The following is a 9,065-nucleotide window of genomic DNA, read 5'->3' as shown; positions in this document are numbered from 1 at the left end:
CTGGCGCCATGGATAGGAACGTGGAGGAAGAAGACGGTGGAAGTCGTGGTCGGGTGGGGTAGCCTTCCCCTACGCCGGCGCTCTGACGTGTCACTGACAGCTAGGCCCAGCCGCCTGGCACTTCGGTGATGAGTCGGGCCGTCTCTCTGTCCCGGTGGGCCCACCGTGCAGCGTCATATTTCCAATTTTTTTAGGGGGCTATCTATATATATCATGTGACAGAAAATCCCACCTCCTATAATTTAAATTTTGGACCATTAGATGTGCTTCAAGATTGTAGCGCCCCCTTCCGTCGTGGCGCCTAGCGGGAAAACTAGCTCTTAAAATCCTAATTGCGAAATCTGTTTCTTTGCTTGATGTCTAGCGTCCGTGCCATCTCAGATCTCAAATCCCCGATCTATCGTCGAGTTCAATCTCGAATGCAAATCCTTCCCAAATCAAATCCCTCCGCAAAAAGTCTAATTCGCCTCCCTAGGGTTCGACGGGCCGAATCCCTCTCGGCCCATCTTCCCACTCCCTCCCGGCTCTCTCTCTCTCTCTCCCTCTCTCTCTCTCTCTCCGCTCTGCCGTGTGCCGCGCCGAGCCTTCCCTCCTGCTCTCGCTGTCTTTCCCGCCGAAGCCGCCCAAATCGCCGCGCCGCCCGCGCGCGCGCGCCGTGGTGGCCGACCGGCCAGTCGCCGCCGCCGTCAGCACTTGCCGCGCCTGCCCCGCGTCTGCCGCCCGTGTCGCCGCTTCACTCCAAACCGCCCCGCCGTCATCGCCGTCGTCATCGACTCGGCCCAGCCTCTCTTCGCGCGCGTGCCTCCAAGGGCCGGAGGCTGAGCCCCCCCCTCTCTCTGCCGCGTCGCCCCCGCTCCCTCCTCCTTTTCCCAAAGTGGCAAGGGACAAGCTCCCTTTCTCCCTTCTCTTTTCTTTCTTTCTCTTCCTCCGCCGGCGTCATTTCCCCTCCTCCCTGTCGCCGATTTGGCCGCTAGCCGGAGCACCAGCTCGCTGGCTTGACCGTCCAATGTTGGTTCCCCTCCCCCAAACTGACATCGCCGCCCTATAAACCCAAGCGCCCTCCCTTCCTTTTCCCCTCCCAATCTTCCCCATTTTCGCCCGCGCCATTGCCGTCCCTCCATCTCTCTCGCCGATCGCTACCGTCGCGTGTGCCGGAGGAGCCGGTGCGCGCTAGGACGCGGAAGGGGACTCCGGGCGCTCGTCTTCTTCCTCTTCCCCGGCCCGAGGCCGGAGAGATCGCTCCCGCGCCGTCGGTTCTTGTCACTGCGCCCTCTTCCCCGCACGGTAGTGTCTCCCTCCGTTCTCCCTTCTCGTTCCATCTCCTCCTCTTAGACTCGGGTAGTAGCACGAGCAGCCTCCCCGCAGCTAGCTGGCGCCGCCCCGACCGTTGCCGCCGCCCGCCGTGTGCTCGCCGCCGTCGCCGCCCGTGCTCCGTAGCACCCGCTCGTCGCCGGCCTCGCTCGGCGTAGCTCCGCCCAATCCGACGCTAGCAATGGATTCCCGTAGCCGCGTAGATGCTCTCACCACCGGGAATCGACCCCTCGTGACCTCGTTGCCGTTTCCCCCTTCTCCCGCCGCCGATTGCCGCCGCCGCAATCCGCCACCGTCGAGCATCCCCCGGCGAATCCGAGCCGTTGGCTCGTCTCCCCTCATCCCGTGCAACATCCCGGTGTGCTCGCCTTCGCCTCTATCGCCATGGTTCGCTCCGCCGCTCGCCGCTGTCGTCCGCCGTCCGTTCCGGCCGGCGTCGTCGTCTACCTCCCGCCGGCCCGCGTGGCTGCCACGTAGGTGCCACGTTGGCGCTACCTCAACCACGACCGGATCGGCTGACCCGGCCAGCCGCTCCCTCCGTTTCCCTCCCCATGCGCGCGGTCCACCGTGAGCCGTGAGGCTGCGCGTGGGCCCGCCGCATCCGCGTCCTCCGCGAACCGCGTGCGTGCACCGTCTCTCTCCCCGACCCCTAGCACGCGCCGCGTGCACCTCGCTCACGGTGAGCCGAGTCGCTGACAAGCGGGTCCCACTCGGGACCACGCGGAATGGACCCGGCCCACCGGCTCTCTCTCTCCCTTCCCCGCCCGCGCGCCATGGGCCGGCCGGCCCATTAAGCTTGGCCGAGCCGCCCCTTTCTCTCGGGCCGCACCCTAGCCGCCCGAGGAAAGTCTAATTCCCCCCCCCCCCCCACCCTTCTTCTTTTCTTTTCTTTTCTTTTCTTTTTCAAAAAATTGGTTTAAATAAATCCTTTTCCTTCAGATAAAAATCCAATAATCTTAGAAATTCAATATCTTCCCAACTGTAAGTCCGTTTGACTCCGTTCAACTTCCAAAATTCCTCAAATCTCGAGATCTATCTAATGGCATGCTTAGAGGTCAATAATAGGGCTTTATTTTCGTCGTTTGTTGAGTTGTCCCGTTTCGCGTGTAGTTTCGGAGCCCGAAGACCCGCAGTGTGAGGATTTCGAGGATCAAGCTCAAGATCTCGAGCAAGGCAAGTCACCTTTGATCATCTTGCACCTATAATTTAAATCTAAGTATTTCTTTCCGCAAATTTTGCATGAATAGGATTTACACAAGTAATTCGGCCGCGGCTCGCGAGACAGCCTGCCGGCCCCCAACCCTAATTGCTGCAATTACCCTCCTTGATTTATTGAACACTTAAACCTCCTTTGTCGACTGTTGTGCTTCGATGCATGGGCCTTCGGGCACGGGCATCGGAACACCTCCCCTCAAATTTAAAATATCCAAAGATGGGTAAAACTTGGGTTTTACAAAAGACTTGAAAAACCCGACACCTGGGTCGGTGCTTGCGAACTAAATGAATTTCCAAAATCGCGGACCGGGGAACGTACCGGGTGTACGGTTTCCCGCTCTTGCACTTAAGGACCGTTTCCTTGGAATTTCATCCGAACATAAGACAAGTACGACCACATGGGTGGAATGGGACACCCCTGGCTGAGTAATTAGCTAATCAGGGGAGCCTTGATGCCAAGAGACATGTGGATTCGCCGGGGTGGTGTCGGGGAGGACCCCTGGGCTTCCTGGCACAGTATGGTATGGGACCTAATCTGGTGTTGGTCTGGGACCCCTCTCGTTGGCATATGGTGAACCTGTGTCGGCTTTCGAAATGCCTTGTCATGAAAGCCTTAAGGTCTCTAGTCGTGGCCGTTCTGCACGGGCTGGATGATCCGGGTTAGTAATGTCGTGTGGGTAAAGTGTACCCCCTCTGCAGAGGTTATTAAACTGTTCGAACAGCCGTGCCCACGGTCATGGGCGGATGTGAGGTGATTCCTAGCGTAGTTTTGTTTGACTACTGCCTTGTGAAATTTGCTGTTGTGGAATGAGTTTGATGTTTGGAAAAATCTGCGGCTGATGGGATCAGCCAGGCCCGGGTGGCCGTTTGAAAGCTGTTGGCCGGGTGCCAATCTTGATCAATTCAAAAGACTGATACATTGCACATACTCCGACCGGACAAGACGCACTGTCTCATCCGTGTCGTTTGAGAAGCACTCACTTAGTCGTTTCAGAAATAAGTTCAAATAAAATCAATTGCAAAAACAACAGCCTTTCCTTGAAGCCTGCATTAAACACTTATTTCCCATGGCTTGCTGAGTACTCCCGTACTCACCCTTGCTCTATATAAATAATCCCCCCCAGTTGCTGAAGAAGATGAAGCGGATCCCGCTGACGAGGAGTTTTTCCAGGAGCAAGCCGGATACAATGAGTTTTAGGGTTTCGGCCTAGTTCCCAAGTCGCGCCTGTGATGTTTGGTCCAAGTCTTGGCTTCCGCTTCCCTTTTGTAATGCAGTTGTGAGCTCGGGATCTGTCCGTAGCCCAACATGACTGTACTCCTACTCTATAATAAAGAGACCTCTGTCGCTGTGATATTCTGTCTTCCTGTGATACCAGCACTGTTTCCTAGGACTGGTATCGATTAACAGGTTAATTTGGAGCGGTCACGGGCTAGTTCCGCTCGGGATTAGTTCGGGGTGTGACAAAGATTCGTGCTGACCATTTAACCTAACTCCTCTCCTCCTCTCACCCGGTTCCAGATCGCGCCACCACCCTTCTCCTCCCGTCCCACGTGCGATCCGCCGCCACCACCGCCACCGCGCCGCCGTCCGCCTCGCCGGCTGGCCGGAAAAGGTTAACGGCGCCGGCGAGGCCCCCCGGCGAGCCCCCTCCCCTTCCCCCCTCACTTTCTCCTCATGGCGGCGACGACGAGGTGCCCCCGCCCCACCGTCTTCCCCGTCTCCGTCGGCTCCCCGCCGCCGGATCCGCCACCACTGGCCGCCACCTCCTAATCCTACGCTTGCTTTACCCCTGCCGCCGCCTCGCCGCCTGCCAAAGTCCACCACCCACCGCCGGTCCTCCGCCGCCCACGGCCATCCCTTTAAGCCCCGAAGAAACACCCCTCTTCCCCCTCCCCCAACCCCCCTCCTATCCTTACCCCAACCCCAAACCCTTACCCGTCGGAGTTGGGGTGTCGCCGGCGCCAGAGAAGAAGGGGAGCCCGCCAGAGTTGGAGGAGAGAAGCCGATGCATGAATCTTGGCATGGATCCAATGGTCCAAAATATGTAAGATTTCATCCCTAAATTTCATTCGAATGCCATATAGCAATCCCGTTTTTTATTTTAACACATGAAAGTCCCCTTGTTAGTAATTACGAATGGAGGAGCGACACGTACGGACAGGCCCATCACCGTCCGATCGCGATGTGAGGTGGGGATGGACCCAGAGGGAAGGAAGCGTTTGGGCACTCCATAACAAAACACTCATTGTGGATACACGAATCATCAAACACTATAGCAGTACAATGGGTAACAGTTGTAAACTCTTTTTTTTCCCTCGTTTGTTCAAACACCACTTAAATAGCTACTTCCTCCGGGCTGATAATACTTGTCGTTTTGGACAATGGTGAAGTCAAACTTTAGAATCTTTGATTATGAATCATTTTTAAAATATTTGTCTTTCAAATATGGTGACTACATGTATAGATTAGTCTTAAAAAGTACTTTAATAAGATCATATATTTGCTAACAATTTTATACATATTATAATAAAAAATAATGGTCAAAGTTGTTTTTTTAGACCATGCCCTTGTCCAAAACGACAAGTATTATCAACTCGAAAGGAGTACGAGAAAATCCTTAAAATATTGACAATATTCATACAGCATACATATATCACTCCACCAACCTAAACCAAACTCAACTCACATACGGAGAAATAGAAAAAACAAATCCAACCTATAAACTGTATAGTACTATTTATTCTTAAATTTCTTTTTTTTTCCCTAGCATATATTTTTTTGGAATGATAGGTGTCATTGTACTTTACATTTTTTAAAAAACAAACTTTCTCACAACCACTTAAATTGAATTTGAAGAAAAAAATACAGGAGGGGACATCGTCTCGAAAGATTAGAACCCCCTCACTAGTACATGCAAGTTATTTGTGCCCGAGATAAAACAACAATGTGTACGCACAAACGAAGTGCTCTTTTAAAACACTAAGGCTGTGTTCTTCACTTAACATTTTTAACCTCTACCTTATTGTTTTCCATGTTTACGTTTCTCCAACCGTTAAACGGTGTGTATTTTACACAATATTTGTATAGAAAAATTGCTTTAAAAACTCATATTAATTATTTTTCAAAAATAATTAACTAATACTTAATTAATCATACACTAATGAATCGTTCGTTTTACATGCGCGAGAGATTAGCTAATAGAATCTTACATGCACATGTATTTAATCATCATGCAGAGGCATATATCATATTGATCGATCTAATCTGAGAGATCGAGCACTACCCCCATTTGAACAGAGAACAAAAGCTATGAAAATGACAGACGACGGCAATGGCCCCGACATGGCAGCATCGATCGATAGATTTCTAGTTTGTGGCATGGTCCAGGATGGATCATATCGATGGATAACTAGATCAGATCATATCAGATCGACCAGCTTGGATTCACCTAAACTCATCAATGCATAAAAAACGGACGTCGTGGTCCATACAGCTGGGTAGCGCACAGCGCGATGACATCTTTTTGGTTTGGGCAGGTAATTTTCTCGACAGAAAGTTAGAAGTTGTCCATGTGTTTGCATGCATGTGTGAACTGTGTGATGTGTGGTCCTTTGGCCTGCAAAATCTTGGCCTCGCAATGGAGCTTAATATCTCCAGCGTCAGCAATGATATAATACATGCAGCGATGTTGCTTCTCGCGTGCCGTTTTCAGTGGTTTCATCAGGTTGATGCTATCATTTTTGAACGAAAAGTCAGCTATTGCCGACGTTAATTATATTATGGATAGGGGAGAGAGAATGAGAAAAACAACGAAAAATCATTGTTATGTACAGGGAAACGCGGCTAAATCACACAGCACTCAGCGCTTACGAAAAACTTATCCTAATAATGTTGTGATACGCTTTGGCGCTTTGCTCCACCCGTGCTCCAAGTTCTCACTTCTTGTATAATTTCATCGATTATATGAAAATTGGAGGTCGCTCTCTTCTCCCCAAAATTAACACCATTCCATTTCTCTCCGTCAATTCTCCCCAAAACACAATTATATCTCTGTCCTCCGTCAATTATTCGGCTGTGTTCGCATGCATCTTTTCCCATCCCCTCTCTCTCGTTTTCCACGCGCACACTTTTCAAACTGCTAAACGGTGCGTTTTTTTAAAAAGTTTTTATACGAAAGTTGTTTAGAAAATCAAATTAATCTATTTTTTTAAAAAAATATCTAATACTTAATTAATCACGTGTTAATGGACCGTTCCGTTTTCTGTGCGTAGGTGTTAGATATTCTAATCTCCCCCATCCGAACTCAGATTGCAACCCTTTCATTCTTCTCTTACATATCTCCGTTCTCGGTCCCTTGGTTGGTTACATTGCTCTCTGCATGTGATTCAAACGCCCCGTAGACTCCTTCCTATACAGTTCTTCGAAGAGGTGTGGTAAACAAATTCCAAATTCCTGCGGTAAGGAGAAATAATCTGACTGGCAAGTGGTTCAAGAAATTTCCAATCCTAAATTACCAGTTGCGTAAGGTTCTTATCTTCTTTGACAGTTGTTCACTGAACCAAGCTGGTCAAGCCGTCAAGGACAGTTCGTGATGTATTCGGGCCATCGGGAAAAAAAAGGGGCTTCTTTTTCTATTTGGGTCGTGTTTAGTTCACTTCTAACTACTCTAAACTTTTAACTTTTCATCACATCACATCACATATAAAACTTTTCTATACATATAAACTTTTAATTATTTTTTCAAACTTTCAACTTTTCTAAAACTTTCAAGTTTTTTTAGGAACTAAACACCACTCTTGAACGACTGTGATTTCTCAATGCGATTGAGATGACCGATATACTAGCTCATCAACAGCTGATCGTTGATTTGCGTCGGCCTTATGACGCAAAGACAGAAATTAAGCAGCTAGCATCCACAACTAACGACGAGGCCACGAGGGGCAAAGGTGTCTTAATTTTGGTAATTGCTGTAATCCATCCCGCGCCAATAACTAACGAGGAGAGGAGAATGCCTATGTCGCTTATATATTGGACGCATTCGAATCTAACAATTTCTCTGTGCAAGGAAAAGAAAAAAAAAAGCAAGTGTTCTAACAAAAGGGAGAGGACGATGGGCGTACAAAACCATTTCCTTCCCCTGCTAAGTGTAAGGTTTTCCCAAACTGTTGGGGCCGGGGTTACCGCACGGTGACCGTGAAAAACCGTACAAAACTGTATAAAATTTATCAAAAATTTATATTATTTTTTAAATTTATTTAAATTTGAGAAGGTTACCGTGGTTTTTCTATTTACCGTACCGGCGCGGTTACCGACGGTAATGTAAACCCTGCTAAGTGCTAAGTACGTGCTGTATCATATGATAGATGGTCTCTTGCTTCAGCTCCACTCTTAGGCTGCGTTCGTTCCCAGCAGTTACCAACTCCCTCTCCTCGTTTTACACGCGCACACTTTTCAAACTGCTGAACTGTGTGTTTTTTTGCAAAAAAAGTTTCTATACAAAAATTGCTTAAAAATCATATTAATCCATTTTAGTAAAAAAAATAGCTAAAGTTTAATTAATCACGCGCTAAATGCTGCTTTATTTTGCGTGCCGGGAAGGGAGGGGGTTCCCTCCCGAACACAGCCTTAAAGGCTAGAACTTAAGCTGATTTCAGCTTCATAAAAAAAATAGCAAATTGAGCGGATTGAAGTAGTGAGGAAATAATACATTAGAGAAGTGGAGTATGGTTTAGACCGCTTCACATTTCACTTAAAACTACGCTCATAAAGTTAAATTTAAGAGTTATAAAGTTTTACCAAATAAACCCCGCCGATATGTATACACATGTACCACTAATTAGCTCATGTTCCAAAATGATCACAGGGATAAATGTACTAGAAACAATTCTAAATTCTCGAGGGATATTCCCTCATTATTTACATGTAATTTAAATAGTTATGAAAATTAATCAAATAAATCACTCCACAAACATATAAGATCAAATTTAACTTCTACATGTTACAACGAAAGAAATAAATTTGATTGTGAATATATATTAACGAGGCATAGATTAATCTGTTTTTTATCTTATAAAAAATAAATTTTAACTTGCATATTTGTGGAGTGGTTTGTCGCGTATTACTATATCTTGTTAATTTTTTTCATATCTTTCATAACCATTTGAATGACTTGTACTCCCTTCGTTTCTAAATATTTGACATTGTTGACTTTTAGCACATGTTTGTCCGTTCATCTTATTTTAAAAATTTTATGAAATATGTAAAACTATATGTATACATATAAGTATATCTAACAATGAATCAAATGATAGAAAAAAATTAATAATTACTTAATTTTTTTTGAATAAGACGAATGATCAAATATATTTTAAAAAGTCAACGGCGTCAAATATTTAGAAACGGAGGAATACATAACAAGAGGATATCTCGCTCGAGAGTTTAGAATCCACTCACATAAATGTACATCCCATCTGGTATTCTTGTACTCTGATCTGTCTCACTCTCACGTTAGCCGTCGCCCGTCGGTGCACTCCCCCGG

The sequence above is a fragment of the Oryza glaberrima genome, chromosome 10 (assembly GCF_000147395.1).
Source record: "Oryza glaberrima chromosome 10, OglaRS2, whole genome shotgun sequence".
Taxonomy (NCBI): domain Eukaryota; kingdom Viridiplantae; phylum Streptophyta; class Magnoliopsida; order Poales; family Poaceae; genus Oryza; species Oryza glaberrima.
This window is presented reverse-complemented; position numbering follows the sequence as displayed.